General features: G+C 38.1%; 1 long non-coding RNA gene across 1 annotated transcript in view; it reads left to right on the forward strand.

The window, feature by feature from the left end:
* Positions 1-4,056: 4,056 nt before the first annotated feature.
* The window catches only part of LOC140521445 (uncharacterized), a 194,809-nt gene continuing 182,032 nt past the window's right edge, over positions 4,057-16,833 (forward strand). Inside the window, exon 1 of the long non-coding RNA XR_011972936.1 lies at positions 4,057-4,397. This is a non-coding gene — a long non-coding RNA (uncharacterized lncRNA). The remainder of the gene's footprint in view (positions 4,398-16,833) is intronic.

Genomic DNA, 16,833 nt, shown 5'->3' on the forward strand with positions numbered 1-16,833 from the left:
TTCCACCCTTACCCTTATGGAGGAAAGGGTCCAGTCTGTCCAAGCTGCACCACTACAATGGTCTCATCATCACTGTGTCAAACAGGATGAGGTATAAGCATCCCCATCAGTCTATCTATTGCTGGAGCTATCCCAAAAATAGTTTCAGTGAACATGAAGAAGATGAACTTGGATGTCCATGTTTTCTTTAGTTACAAACCAACAAAGTCTTTTTAAAAACTTGCACACATACACACACACACACACACACACATGCCTATAAAAATAGAGAAAAATAACAGAGGAATTTATTTCCTTTGAATTTCCACATCTAATAAGCTCTTAATTTAACTGTAGAAATAGAAATACCCCCATGCCAAGATAAGAAAGTGATTATTGCTAAATTTCAGTTATTGTTGATATTGTTTAGTCATTTTCCTGTCATGCCCAACTCTTCCTGATCCTCTTTAAGGTTTACTTGGCAAAGATACAGGAGTGGTTTGGCATTTCTCCTTCCAGTTCATTTTACAGATGGTATAACTGAGGCAAACAGGGTTAAATGTCTTACCCAGGGTCACCCAACTAGTAAGTGTCTGAGACTAGATTTGAACTCAGGAAGATGAGTCTTCCTGACTGCAGGCCCACAACAGCACCACCTACCTGCCCTATGAATTCCAGGTGAATGGCAATAAATCAAGATGGCAGGCAAGGGGCACAAGCATTGACTTTGGAAAGTATGATGCTGGTGAAAGTCATTAAGTGTGTTTCATTTGTATAGCACATTTCTTCACCTGGTACCTAATACCTAGCAGTCAATATAACCCCTGGAAACTGATTCATCCTCCCTATCTTAAAAAAGAAAAAATATTATAACATAACAACTACCCAGCCTTTCACAAATATCTGTACAGGAGAGATGGTGCCAAGCCAAGTCCATTGGAATAGATGAGGAAGTCTCTGAGCAGGAAAGAATGGATCCTCCAAATTATTCTACTCATACTTAGTGGAAAAGGACATGATTCTTTTCTACGGTGAGAATATACATCGTAGGAAAGAGAGCACCATGAGACATATTTCAGGAAAGTTTCAGTAATGTTGTGGAAAGCCTTGAATGCCAGTATCAGGAGATTATATTATTCAGTTTGCAATATGGCGCCAGAGTCAGCCCTTGAGGAGAGAAGTTCATTGGGTAAGAGCAGTGTGAGAAATGCGCTATGGAGAGTATAGACTGAAGATAAGGAAATTAGCCAGAAAACTATTATAAAAGTCAAGGTGAGAAGAAGGGAGGGTCTAAACTAGGATGGCTACCCCAGGAATAGAAAGGAAGGATTATTGGATGGGAGAAAGATGACAGAGATGGCAATGCCAATGTCTTGGAAGTTATGACATGAAATAAAGGAGAGTCAGAGAGAGACCCAAGAGTCAAAGCCTTTGGAGGTACTGGGGGGAATATGATGCCATTAACAGAAATAGAGAAGTTAAAAGGAGAGGCAAATAAAAGAGGGAAATAATAGTTATGATGGAGATAATAATAATGATAACATTTGTGCAGCTTATTGTAACTGACATTTTAATGAGTGCTTTACATTTATTTATTTAGCATTTATTATATATTTGATCCTCATAACCGTGTGAAGTGCTATACACTTAGCCCCATTTTATAGATGAGGAAGCTGAGGCTGGAAGGTTAAGGGATATGCCCAGGGTGACTTAAGTAGGAAGTATCTAAAGCAGAATTTGACATCAGGTCTTACTAATTCCAAGTCTGACACTTGGTTCACTATGACAGCTTGATTTTTAAGTATTGATGGGATATCGAGATGGATGTGAATAATCACCTGAATCTCTAGAGAGGGGGATATTTATATTATATTTTGTTAATTACATTAATATTATATTAATAGCTAATATTTATATACTACCTCCTATGTGCCAGGTACTGTGCTAAGCACTTTTCTGCAAATTTTGACGCTCACAACAACCCTGGGAGGTAGATACTATTATTATCTCCATTCTTACATATGAGAAACCTGAAGCAAACAGAGGTTGAATGACTTGCAGGTCACAAAGCTAGTGAGCATCAAAAGCCAGATTTGAACTCAGGTTTTCTTAACTCCAGACTTAGCACTGTGCCACCTAGCTGTCCTGATAGAGATATAGATTTGGGAGTCATTTATATGGAGGTTGAAACAAGTCAAATCAATGAGATTACCAATAGAAATCATGTAAAGAGGGAAGAGTAGACTGTTTAGGATAGGCCCATGGATAGGTCCATCCATGTTTAAAGAATATGAGGAGGGAAAGCCAGGAAAAGAGACAGAGTGATCACTGGAGTTTAAGAACCATGAAAATACAATGTCATGGAAAACAAAAGAAAAGGAGTATGAAAAAGAGGATAGTTCCCACTGTCAAGTGCCACAAAAGGCCAGTGGGCTGAGTGATCAGGATGGCATCAGTCACCTTGAGAGAGATGTCTTATTGTAGTGGTAGGGACAGAGGCCAGACTGCAAAGCTATGAAGAGTGAGGGGTTGGTGGGAAAATAGACTTCTTTTTCCAGGAGTTTTTCAATGAACGGAAGAGTAGAGTTATAGGAAAATAGTGTGGAAATAATAACAAGATCACAAGAAGAGTCTTATTGGTGGATTTCTTTTAAACAGTGGAGGTTAGGCATGTTTGTAGCTTGAAAGAAAGAATGGAAGAAGATTCATGTTGCTTTACTTCCCCAATTCTCAATTTCCCCATACGTAAAAATGAAAAATGTTAGATTAGATTGGATTATCTTTATATTTATCCCTCTCCTTTTATCATCCTTGACCTTTCAATGGATAGTTGCCAATCATGATATTTATTAAAGAGCATCAATTAAGCAAACCTCTCTCCTACCTTCAGTGATGTCATGACTGAACAACATATGCTACATGTTTTTCTTCTATGCATTCTGGCTTTTGTAAGCACCTCCTGAAGGTCAGGCTCAATATTTGGCTATTAACATCATTAGTCTACATGAACATAGAGCATTGTACATGCAGAGTCTCTTAGAATTATTCCCTATTCCTCTCAGCTAAGCCTTGGAAGTGGATTGGTGACAGATGTTATTATGACTGCTTTACAGATGGAGAAGTTAAAGCATAGAAAAGTCAAGTGCTTCAATTGACTCAAGGAATCCATGACCAAATCAGCATTAGAACAAATCTCACTTCTAGCCCAATGTCCATGAAACTGTTACTTCATGTGGTCTTTGAGACAAACAATGTAAAAACCATAAAACTTTCCAAAGCAAGGGGCAGATTGATTGTTTGGAAGGTGTTACATTTTTTAAGGGTGTTTTTTTCCTCCCTCTCTTCTTTGTCAATTTCCAAAATATACATCCCAATTTTATCACAACTCACCCCTCGACAGATCCATCTTTGTAACCACTAGGTGGTGCTAGGAAATGATCCATGGTCTAAAGGCCAGCAGTGAGATGGCTGGTCCTCCTATGGTTCTAGCTGGTTCTAAGGAGGTGAATGCTTTGACCTCACTTCCACTATCTCCCCCGCAAATAACAAAACACGACACAAGCCAAAGCTTGTGCCACTGACAGAAGTATCATCTGTGTCTATGAAGGATAAGACCGTATTATGATGTATTACCTTAGGAATAAAAACTAACCATGTATTTAAAACTCTAATGTCCTGTCTACATTGAATTTCACCCTACTTTGTTTTCACTTTGATTCTTCAAAGAGATTAAACCCACCCCAAAATATAAAATTTAAAAGTCTTAAGAGATATTATTAGAAAATAAACTCCTTGAGGGCAAGGACTGTTTTGGGTTTTGTCTGTCAATCTCCAAGCCAAGCAAAGTGCTTCATACCTAGAAAGCACCAATAAATAAATGTCTGTAGAATGAAATAGAATGAAGCCAAGTGAAATGGAGTAGAAGATGGGTGTGAGTATGTCTTAGATAGTCCTCTCAAGATGGGCAATGACTCGTAGACAAGAAAATTACCTGAACTCTAAATGGCTCTTACTATAGTATTCAATTCAATTCAAACCACTATCGAATATTTACAATGTACAAGGCACTGTGCTAAATTCTGGGTATACAAAGACAAAAAAGAAATCTACATTCAAGAAGCTTCAGCTCTCCACAAAACCAAGATCTGAGCTAAACTGAAGAATGCCAGAGAAAGCAGGGATTTGAGCGGCTCTGGAATTGGGCATAGTTTTAAAAAATGTCGTGAGCCTTTTGTGTTTTGTTTTAGAAAAAGATGAACCATCCTATTATTTCCTTGTCCTTAATACCTCAGATTTCTTGTAACCATTCTTCATTTATTTTATTGTAGACTTTCAGTTGGGAGCAACTGCAATGGTCTACTTGCACCTAGTAAAGAAGACCTTCGGTTCCATCTTTGCTTGGAAAGCTCTTTGGCTCAGTAAGTACATTTTTTCCCTTATTTGTAAGCTCCAAGCTACTCCCTGCAACCATTGCTTCTGTAACTAACTGCTCCCTCTCCAACGACTATCATCTCTAATTTTATCAAGAATATAAAAATTGATCAAAATCTAACTCATTCTTAATAAAACAGGACAAACCGTATTAGAAGTAAGGAAATGGTGCAAAAGAAAACTGTTAAAATGGACAATGAGCAACATAGTGGAAATGAGGAGATTTGGATTCTCATCCTAACTCAGTGCCAATAATCAGTTGAGTGACCTTGGACAAGAGATCTAATCTCTTTAGGCCTCAGTTTCTTGAGACAGAAAATATGCAGGTTGAGCCAGATGACCTTCAATCTAAAAAGAATCTGTAATTCTAAATTCTGTATTATGGAAATCGTCTCACAAGTGGAAGTCTGTGCTCTATGCCTTTAAGACATGATTCTGTCCATTCTGTACATAGTTCTCAAGGATACATCGGCTAGTACAGATTCCAAGAGTAAGCAGTCATTGACCAGAGTGCCATATGGTAATCCACTTCTGTTTCAAGTCTGTTGTATTTATAAAGCAGTTAACAAAGTCGCATCTGCTGATTGTTTTGTCTTTGGAGTCTGATCTATAAAATTTCCTTTGAGGACATCAACCTATTGACACCTAAGCTACCTGAGTCTACCTCAGTTAAACAGTATCCTTAATTCTTCCTGCCTTGAAAGTGAAATAATGAGAATAAAATTCTTGGAGATGATATCACTGAAAGATAACATCTCCTCCTAGTACTGTCTTGAAGACAAATGTCTCAGGGACTGCACATATTCTGAGATGTCTTGGCTAACTGTTATTCACTGATGATAGACTTCTATGTTGAAAAGTGTCTGGGACCCTATTATTAAATTCTTCATTATGGAAAAACAAGATTTTGCTCCCTTGGACGTTATTTTGGGGACATAATCTGGGTTTAGAAAAGAGACTTCAGAAATGCCTTCTTTTTTGTATACCAAAGCAATATGGTAGCCTCCTAGAGAGGAGGGTCAGTGTGTGCAGCATATAATGCCTGCTCAAAGTCATAGACAGTAAAAGAGAAAGCAGCTGGAACACTTCAGGGGCTAGGATTGAGCAGGCAACGTGCCACTGTGGGGCATTCCTTGGTCTTTTGAGTTTTGTGTCCAAGGAGTCATAGTGATCTTTGAAGGGAGTTCCCTTCTTAACTGAAGATTAAACCCTTGACTTTGAAATACAAGACGAGTACCTTAGTACTGCCTGTGGAGACTCCCTGACAGGATTATTCTAATTGCTCAGTAGGGATTACTGTTGCTTTTCCCCCCTGTTTCTCCAGATATTATTTTCTGGCATCAAATAAAGCGAATTGGAGTCTTGAGAACATATATTCACTACCGTGTGCTGTAGGTTAGACATAAAATTCTCCTCCAAAATAACGGGAGAGCCATAGTATGTGATCGGCCAGGTATAATACTAACAAGTGTCCCTTAAAGAGTCAACCACTCTCCCATAAAGAGCATCCCCAAGCAACACCTACTGCTAGTCTAGGTTGGACATTGAGTTTATTTGCTTTTGTGTTGATTTATTTGTTTGCTAGGTTTCTAGAGCAGTGTGCCTCAGTTTTAATGTCTCAAGGATTCATTCCAGCATTTCTAGGTTCGCAGACTCATTATTATTATTTAGCATTTTAAAAGTATATAGTAACATATGTTATTGGCCTGGGAATTATAGCATTGACACAGACCTGAATAGCTATTGGGAACGGACTTGTTCTGTTCCATTGTCCACACCGCAGCTCCATTCCTTGATTGCTCATCTCACTGGCTAACCTTGGACCAGTCATTCCCCTTCTCTGAATCTCGGGTTCCTTAACTCTAAAATGAGCAGGTTGAGCTAACAAAGTATTAGAATTCCTTCTGGTTCACATAGTGCATTATTCTACAGTCTACACCAAAAAAGAGCCATGATAACTAACTCCACAACCTCACGATCATTGTTCAATCTGCTGTAGTCTTAGCACCCCAGATACAAAGAAACAGGACCAGTCAGAGATAGCACTTGGGTATCTTACAGGCTTCCAGGGAAAGGGACAGAAAGCCTGCCTTCTGATTGGCCATTGGCCTCTGAATCATAGATATAAGGTAGGCACTGCAGGAACGTAGAGAAGGGGTCAGATGTGAAACATGTTGTCGAGATAGAAAGGGTAACCACTTGGCTATGTGAGTGAAGGTTGAACTGGGAGTTGAGCATCATGCCAAGGTTGTAATCCTAGGAGACCAAAACGATGGGAGTGATAGAAATAGAAGTATATTTCCTTACTTTATATCCTGCCTCACACATAAGGAGGTTTTAAAATAAATAAAGACCACCATTCACACCAAATTACCAAAAAAAAAATAACCTATGGCATGGAGGTCCTCAGGAAGCCTAGGTCTTACATTAAATGAGCCTGAGAGGGTTAGCACAGATAGTAAACAATGAGCCATCAATAGAAAAGAAAAGTAATAGGGACTTGGAAAAGAGAGAGAAGATGGAAATTTTGGAAATTTCAAAATTGAAAAGAGTATATAAAAAGAGGGTTAGAAAAGAATAAATAAAGAAGGTAATGACAAAAAGTATAGCCTCAGATGAATTCTTGTCTGTATCTCTCCCTGAATGCTTCTCCCAGCCACCGCAGAGTGGTGGAAAAACAACTCTGGATTTGAAGTCAGCGACTTTTGTGACTAAGGGATGAGTGACAACCTCCACAGGCCTTCCCCTCGCTGGCTATAAAATGAGGAGGGTTCACTAGGTCATCTCTGAGGTCTCTTCCACCTCTCCATCCTCTCATGACTGCAGTTCTCAGGCTCATTCCTTTGACGCTTCAATGGCTTGGTGATGATCTAGCCAATCTAGGTTGTCCTTTTCTATTGAATTTATTTGAAGAATTCAAGAAGGTTTTGCAAAAGAATCAGACCCCAAAAAAATTAAAATTAAAAAATTAAAAAAAAATAATCAGACCCAACAGTGATTCTAAAAGTAATAGGCATTTATTACAAATGAATTTTAGCTTACATAAGGGAAAGCTTAAGACTTAAGGAAACACAAAGTTTCTAACATAATCCTCCTTTTTGCAATTCTATTTTGTGTATAAAAATGTTCTCTCTTTTGTGTATATTAATTTCAGTATACAAATGGAATAAGTTTTTTTTAAAAAAACAGCAGGCCAAAAAACACATTTACAAAACAAAATAACAACGGAGCAAAATGAGAATGAAAACAAGCTATAGTCCTTGTTAAAAGACAATGGTTCCATGATTCTGTGACTCTGATTTTACTTAAAATGTCCTTTTAATTTTTGAAATGACTTTTAAAGATACAGAGGTGGGAACAAGGAAAGGATACAAATAAGGCAGCCATAGGCCTTTCCAAATTCACCATCCCAGGACAGTTCTAAGTGGTAGGACAGCCCACTCACATATCCACCTAATGAAACAGTGCCAAAGTGGAGGAGGGCTGCTGGTTTTCTAAGAAGAGGAGGGTTCTCATTCACATGCACCAAACTAGTTTCCTATCTCTAATGCCACAAGAAGGAGGTCTGAGAGACTGTAAGTAGCAAGACTTCTGCTGGGCCACATAGGCCATGGAAGATTGCAGGTGTGGAAGATCTCAGGCAAAAGCAAGGTTGGAGTTCAAAGAAAAAGGCATGTCTAAAGGAAAGACAGCCCTACACACAGATGAGTCTTGGCGATCTCAGAGAGCCCATGGCAAACCAGAAGCTTTGTGCATTGCCACATAGGAAGGCTCTCCAATAATACAAAAAGCATACTATCCTACCTTCTCAACATGTGTAAATCTCATCCATGTCCTCGCATAAATCTTCTACAGGGAGTCTACCAACATGCTAGGGGCCTTCTTCAAGATACACTGAGCAGTTACGAGGCAAGTTTTCCATCTGGAATCCCTCATTCTCATTATGTGACCAGCCCCATTCCTTTTCCAGTCATGCATCCCATAGGTAATACCCTTGGATGATACTTCTCCTGGGTAGCTCTTCACCGGAAATATAATATGGCCCAGACTTGCCTACTATGTACATCTCCAATGCCCGTCTATAACTTTAATTGCAAAGTCAGTTGCAACTTTAATTCTTCAGAGACAGTCGCATTCCATCACAGTCATATAATATTGCAGAAAAATATTGATGTTAAAAATATTAGCCTTTGTTTCAAGGAGAATTTGGGGGTCATTTAAAGTGCTAAGCAGTTTCCTAAGTGCAATTCAGTCTATTTTATTCTTCTGATTCAGTTACAGACCCTATTCATTGTTAATTCAGTGTTCATCCAAGATGTATGTACTAGTGAAACAGCTAGAAGGCTTGTCCATCCAACTGCAGATTACAATTTGGAAAATAGACATTCTTCATCCACTTGATTTTTCCTGCATGGATAGATAGGGCAAACTCTTCAAAACGATAATGAATCTCATTTAGTAACCTCTCTACTGTTGTAGGGTTTGGCGTAATAAATACAAAGAGAGTCACCATCTCTAGGGAATTCCTCTTTGATTTAAAGTCTGTTCTCTGCCTCAGAGGTGTACAACACACAACTGCATTGCAGCCCACAGCACTCCCAAGTGCCAAACCAGATTGAAATGTAATTGGGAAATACTTAACAAACTAAATTAAATGCAATAAAATATAGATCATGTTAATATGTGGTTTTCCAAGTCAATATGTAGCCCACAGGGATCTCTATGTATGGTTTATCGTTGTTTAGGCCTTTTCAGATGTGTCCAACTCTTCTGGATCCTTTTCTGGGGGTTTTTTCACAGAGATACTACAGTGGCTTGCCATTTCCTTTACCCGCTCATTTTACATATGGGGAAACTGAGGCAAGAAGACTTGCCCAGGGTCACGCAGCTATTAAATATCTGAGGTCAGATTTGAATTCAGATCTCTCTGACTGCAGGTCCTGAGTTCTATCCACTACAACATCTAGCTGCTCCATGTATGGCTCAGTGACCAACATTTCTATTTGGGTTTGACACCACTGCTCCTCATTCTCCATGATAGTGCAAACATCTTTGGCATCTTTGATGAGCATACATCCTGCATCCAGTATCAGCCCTAGGAAAACTAAAAATTATTATCCCCATTTAACTAACAATACAGTCCTTTAAAAGAAGCAGTCTGAAGCTACTCCTTCAGTTTAAAAACCACTTCTTGTTCCCTTGGTACCAGCAGTTAACTTCCTCATCTTCTATCTGAGGGTTCTCACCTAGTAAATAGTCACCCACTGTGGAAATTTTGTGAAAACAGAAACACCTTTGGGGTCCACTCTTAAAGGGGTGTGGCAGCCTGCTGACGTCTAACTGCTCCCATCCAGCAAAATAGTTACTCACCTATTTCCTCAGAGTTAAGACATTGGGCAAGTGAATAAGTATAATGACTCCCCCAGGAGAAAGGACTGGTAATATTTTAATACTTGGAACTTTTTAGAAAAGTCAAAGAGCTCCTTTTAAAAAATCCTACAGTATTCCACAGTAGCTTAAAACCAGGCATTTGCATAGTTTTATCATTAACCTTGATTGGTCCTCCTATCCCATATATTAACTAGAATATGATCATTTCATTCCAGTGGGTTCTCTTACACATTAATTACTTTCTAAAGCACCTTGGCCTTCCCCCCTCCATCCCCACCACCATCACCTATGTTGAACTTCTGTCTCCATAGGGAGACTTCAACTGCTACTCTTTCTAGAAAGGAAATGGCAATCTTGGATTTTTCTTCAAAAAGCAAAAAAAAAAATTCTCATCTTTGTACTAGTAATGTCCCAAAGGCTTTTGAAGTCAGGTGTCCACATTATTTCTAGTAACACTGAAAATTTTCTGAGCCATTATATCCTATAATTTAATGTAGTAGCCACTACTACCCTTCTACTGTAAGCTGAGTAGAAAGAGTTGAGAGAGGGATATTGACATAGAAATCCCTGGTCCCCCAAACATGAGATAACAAACATGACCTAGATCCTTAAACATTAAATGAAACTGAAAGAGCTGACACAGACGAGAAAAGACAAGAAATGGGAAAACAGAAGTATAGGGACTGAAAAAAAAGGAAAGAAATCTGAAATCCAGAAAGTAAGAAATGGATAAAGAGGAGAGAAAGAGATCCCAATGGAAGAACCAAATTGGAAAGAGAATATATAACAATTTGTTTCACACACAATATAACATATCATCTAACATTTATTGACTACTTTGTATGAGGAACTAGATACTTTATAACAGGATATACAGCATTTTGCCAAAATGAATTAATAATGAAACATTACATTTCTGTTGATGTAACATTGATAGATTATACAAAGGAATTAATACTGATAAACATAAATACTGTATGCTTGTAGTATCCTATACCTAAGCAAAATGGAAGACGAGAAGATTGAAATTCCTGGTAATGATCTGTTTTTTAAGTGTCCTTCTACTTCATGAATAAATCATATGAAAATATCATATGGACCCATTCAATACTGTCTCTACTTTCTTCATGAAAGAAATAATGCAAGAAAGAAAAGGAAGGAAGAAAAAGAAAGGAAAGAAGAAAGTGAGAGGGAAGGAAGAGAGGAAGGAAGGAAGGAAGGCAGGAAGGAAGGAAGGCAGGCAGGAAGGAAGGAAGGAAGGAAAAAGGGAAGGAGGGAAAAAAGAGAGGGAGGGAGGGAAGGAGAGAGGGAGGGAGGGAAGGAGAGAAGGAAACGAGAGAAAAGAAGGAAGGAAAAGCAAAAGAAACTACTGTTTTAATTAAAGTTCTGCATTCTTCACAAACAATCAAGTAGCTTTCTTTTCTATGGGTCATGCAAAGGTGGAAACTAGACAGATATAATTCTTATGCTATCATCATCTTTGAAAGATTATGGAGAACGAGAGATATACCTCCAAGGAGGACAAAGGTCCTGATTTTTCAGGAAAAAAAATTGAAATGCTGGGGAGGAAGACTGGGGTCTGTAGACCATAAACCAATGTACTTCACTTTTATTCCTGGCATATTATAGAAGAGACAGTTTGTGCATATTTAGAAAAAGAAGCAGTGATCACAGAAAACCAATATGGCTTCCTCAAACCAGGTTATGCCAAGCTCAAGCAAAGTCAAATCAACAAGAATTATTAAGCACCTACAGATGCTACTTCTTGCTAAGCACTGGGGATAAAAGATAGTCCTCACTCTCAAAGAGTTCACAATCTAATATGGGAGATAACATGTAAACAGCTATGTACGAACAGTGCATGCATGCGTAAATATGTATACATATATAATAAATTGGAGATACAGTCAGTTCTGCTATGATGCTTGTTTAGAAAATTCAAATTTATTCCAACATGACGGAGAGATTAGGGTGCAGTTTGAGCATAACATGAATTTCAAGTTTGTTAATGCTTGATTTCCTCCACAAGAAAAAGCAAGAAGGCAGAAAACAGCACAACTTTACAATAATTCAGCGGTTGCAACCCTTCCGGTTCACACTTCCACAAGCAAACATCAGGTCTTCATCAAGACAAAGTGCCATATTTGTGATGTATCTCCTGGTACAACTACAGCTATGGCCTGCCCAGCTAGTGAGAGGTTTTACTAGCCTGGGGTGAGGTGGGGTGGGAGTTGGGGACAGGCCTCAGGCCATATACAAAACCACTCTTTATTGGAGTACTTATATATTTCTTAACCATTTAACATATATAAAACTGTGCTACCTTCTTTTAAAATTATTTTTCATTGATTTTTACATGTTCATGACCAAATTTTTGAGCATTGTGCCCCTAACACTATTTTCCCTGTAAACCCTGTGGTTTTTAATGTGCATAGCCTAGTGCCTTCAGAGAACATGTGTCACATTACAGCAAAACTGACTATTCCCAGGGAGAAAGCATCAGCATTAAGGGAGATTGAGAAAGGCCTCTTGTGGAAGGTGAAATTTTTCTTAGGATTTGAAGGAAGCCAGAAGGTGGAGATGAGGAGAAAGAGGATTCCAGGCAAGGAGGACAGATGGTAAAAATGCCTGGCATCAAGAGATGGATTGAGGATGTGAGGAACAGCCAGGAAGACAGTGTCACTGGATTACAGAGTACATAAGGGGTAGTAAGGAGTTAGAAGACTGAGAAGGTAGAAAAGGACTGAGTGGTAAAAGACTTTAAAAACTAGAAGATTGAGAAAGTAGGAAAGGACTGGGTGGTAAAAGACTTTAAAAGCCAGAGGATTTGTATTTGTAATCCTAGAGGTAATAGGAAGCCACTGACATTTAATGAGTAGAAGACTGATGTCATCAGACCTATACTTTAAGAACAGCAACTTAACCTTATTTATTTTTTTTGACAGGGCCATCAAACTGATGGATCAGGGGAATGCAATTAGTTTATTTAGATTTTTGTAAAAACAACTGTCATTGTGAAATTTGGCTCATATTGTCCTCGTGGAAAAGAGAAGCTGTGAACTAGTAGATTTGGAGCTGGATAAATGGCCAGATTTTGGTGGCAAATTAGAAAGAAGTGACCCAAGGGTCCATGCTTGGTCCTACATTCTTTAATATTTAATCAATAACACACAAAGGATACTATAGGTTTCGTGATCTCCAGAAGCTTAAGAATTCAACAAACTAGTTGAGATGAGAAAAAAAAATCAAAGCATCTGCAGGTGCTTAATAATTCTTGTTGATTTGACTCTGCTTGAGCTTGACATAACCTGGTTTGAGGAAGCCATCTTGGTTCTCTGTGATCACTGCTTCTTTTTCTAAATATGCACAAGCTGTCTCTTCTATAATATGCTAGGAATAAAAGTGAAGCACATAGGTTTATGGTCTACAGACCCCAGTCTTCCTCCCCAGCATTTCAATTTTTTTTCTGAAAAATCAGGACCTTTGTCTTTTTTTTCTCATCTCAAATAGGCAAGGTTTGAAAACAGACAAATTTGCTCATTTTTGTTCTCACATACTTATCGTGGTGAGGGGGTTTGGGGGTTTTTTAATTAACAAACGGGCAGTCCAACACAATGAAGCCTAATCTGAACCTTCAGAGCACTTTGTACATCTCAAACACACTTATCGTATATGCCCCATATTCCAACAATTGATATCCTTATCTAATTCCCTCTCTTCCTCAATTCATTTTAATAAATAAGGTAGAGATCATGTATTACAAGATCATAAACTAGAGAAGAAAAGGACCTTAAAGACCCTTGAATCTAATTTCCTCATTTTACAGATGGGGAAGCTGAGGCCCCTAAAGATTAATTGACTTGCCTAGGGTCACATATTTAATCAACAAGCATTTATTAAGTGTTTACTATGTGCCAGGCACTATGCTAAGTCATATGAAGACAGGACAACAGTCCCTGCCTGCCCTCCAGGAGCTCACAATCTGTCTGACTCGCAGCCTGTAGTTGTGGTAGGATTCAAACCTAGGTCTTGAGGATTCCAGATCCAGTGCTCCATTCCACTCTACCATGTTGCTGCTCTGTCTTCTGCAACACCTCATAAGTACAGGATCTAAAACTTAGTGGGCATACAATATATTTTGGTTGTTAAATGAATTGGTTGGGGACAAGAAAATAACAGGGGTTAACTAGAACAAGGTCAGAGAATAGAGCATAGGTTTGGAGTCAAGATGACTCATCCTTAGGAATTCAAATATGGCCTCAGACAACTTAGTAGCTGTGTGACCCTGGGTGAGTCACTGCACACTGTTTATTTCAGTTTCCTCATCTGTAAAATGAACTGGAGAAAGAAATGGCAAACACTGCAGTATACTTGCCAAGAAAACCCAATATGGGAAGATTAAGAGCTAGACATGGCTGAAATGACTCAATGACAAAAACTAGAGTAGATATGGAAGGAGGAAAGAAAAGATCAATCTTGAAAGACTCTGATAAGGCCTGGTTTTGTCTCAAAACATCCGAAGCAGAATCAAACTTATCCTTAAGTGATAACAAGAAAGACATAGGCTTCTAAGATATTCACCTTGATGTGAATATTTCCAAGGAAAAGAGGGAGAAGAATGAGAACATTTTTTAAAATGTTCAGGTTTGTGATTTTAGAAACAAATCCACATAGAAGAAATAGCAACATTCCTTGTACATTCACCAAAATATGTTAGCAAGTACGAGGCCATCTTTAACTGGCAATAAGACAAAGGAAACAGATCATTTAAGTAAAGAAGGTGGCATTAGAGAAACTGACATGGCTTCCAGTTGGCCTGTCTGGACAGAACAACTTACTGAGAAGCAAAAGTTTCAAGTGAATGAAAATGTATTTAATTCACAATCTAATGAAAATGTGATGGGCATTGAGCCAGACAATATGCTTGGACTGGACTTTTTTGCGTGTCCTTAATTTAGCTACCTGAATTTTTAAAAAAAAATGCTTCAAAGAAATACCTGCATTTAGGCATAAAAAAAAGATAACAAAAATCTTTCCTTAGTTATTGTACAAAAATACAGGTTCTTATTTCTGTGTGCTTAGAGACCAATAAAGGCACCAGTAATAGCTTAAATGATATTTGGCATCCCCAAAAAATCTTAGTGCAATTTTAAGCTTTAATAACTTGAGATTTAATAGCCTTAAGATTTAATAACTTAAAACTTCACTAAGACTTTTGGGATAACCTGTCAATATCCTATCCTATCTTATCACATCATATTTTATTTGGCACAACATAATATATGATAATGATATAATAGGATATGATTGATATAATAGGATAGAATAAAACATAACATATGCGTATATAATACGTACAATATTTAATATATATACCTATACAATATGTGTTTGTATATATTGTAAACATACACACACACACACACACACACACACACATACACACAAGATTAACAAATGAACCAAATGTTTCTAAGAATCAGAGTATTCGTCTGTAGCAGTCATTCCCAGAATATTTCAAAGCTGAATAAGAAAAGCTTTTATAGGTGACATCATTGGCTTCCAGGAGAATGAGGAATTGGTCTGAGGACTCACTTCTGTAAGAGCCAAAGAATGAGAAGCAAGTTTAAACAGTGAGAAAGTGTCCCTCAATCTGTTGCTTACTTTAAAAAAGTAATGTATTACTCAAAGAACATTTAGTTCTAGTAACAGTAAAAGCATATTTAAGAAGAAGTATTTTTTATAAAAACAGATATTAGTGGGTAACTGTGAACTACATAGGAAATGTGCTTATGCTCCTAGGAAGTAGGATTTCAAAATGGAACTGGGGTGGGGCACATCAGTTATCTAGTGCAAACCTTTCATTTAACAGGAGAGGGAAATTGAGATCCTAAGAGGTAATGTGACTTGCCCAATACCACAAAATGAATAAATTTAGAATAGTTTCAGTTTCTATTGATACTAAAAATATGGATGCAACTTCTTCTTATGCAATAAAATTGATGTGTCAGGAACTTTGCACAAATGACTGATATCTATACTATGCTTAAAGTCAAATACCAAAAAAGCTCCATTCTATACTATTGAAGATGTCCTGAAATACATAATGTCTCTTTGATAAATTGTTGGCCATAAAAAATTCTATCCTAGGGGATAGAAGGGTTGTTGTTTGAGTTTCATCTTTGGGGGGTGGCATTTATAAGCACTGGAAATCCCTAGTTCAACTCCTACACTCAGTGATGAGAAGGGTCCCCCTGAGAAAGGCTACATCTTACTCCTTTGGAGTTCTAGGGTACCCCTGAGGAAAAGGGAAGCATATCTATAATATTAACAGCTCATGCTGGACTTCTGATGGTTGCCCCAAAGAGCAGGTTACAATTAGTTACAATTAATATCCCCTATCACTGGGTCAAGTGCTCTCTCCTCTTTCTTCTGGACCCAAATCAGGTGCCACCTTCCCTAGGAAATCATCCCTGATCTTAGCAGAAAGTGAACTTTCTCTCCTTTCTTTCCAAGTATGGAGTCAGTAATAAAATGCTTGGCCTCAAAAGTCTATTCCAAATTACAATGTATGGGCAACAAATAAGATGGACTGAGGATCTCAAACACCAAGAGGCAAATATGACTTTCTAAGTATCGTTGAGGGTGATGGGATGAATCCTATGACTGGAGCCTGATTCAGAAAGGGTATTTATACAAATTGAGGAGGACAGGTAAAAGAGGGGAGAATAGTATTGTATATTAAGAAGAAATGACTCTCATGTATCATTTCTAGTGAGGAAATCCAGGAACCAGCAGGAAGGGAGCAGAGCAGAGAATATTTGTGTAAAGACCAATAGAAGCAGAAGGAGAAGTGATATTTCCATTGAAATAAACCACAGACCACCCAGATAGAGAGATGAATAGATGTGGAGTATGGTTAACTGCTGCAGTGGCGTATTATGGTAGGGATGGGTGATTCGATCATCTAGACAAATTTGAGAACTCTGTCTTCTCTGTCTCTCATGCACATACAGCCTAACACTAACAACA

This window comes from Notamacropus eugenii, chromosome 1, assembly GCF_028372415.1.
Source record: "Notamacropus eugenii isolate mMacEug1 chromosome 1, mMacEug1.pri_v2, whole genome shotgun sequence".
NCBI lineage: Eukaryota > Metazoa > Chordata > Mammalia > Diprotodontia > Macropodidae > Notamacropus > Notamacropus eugenii.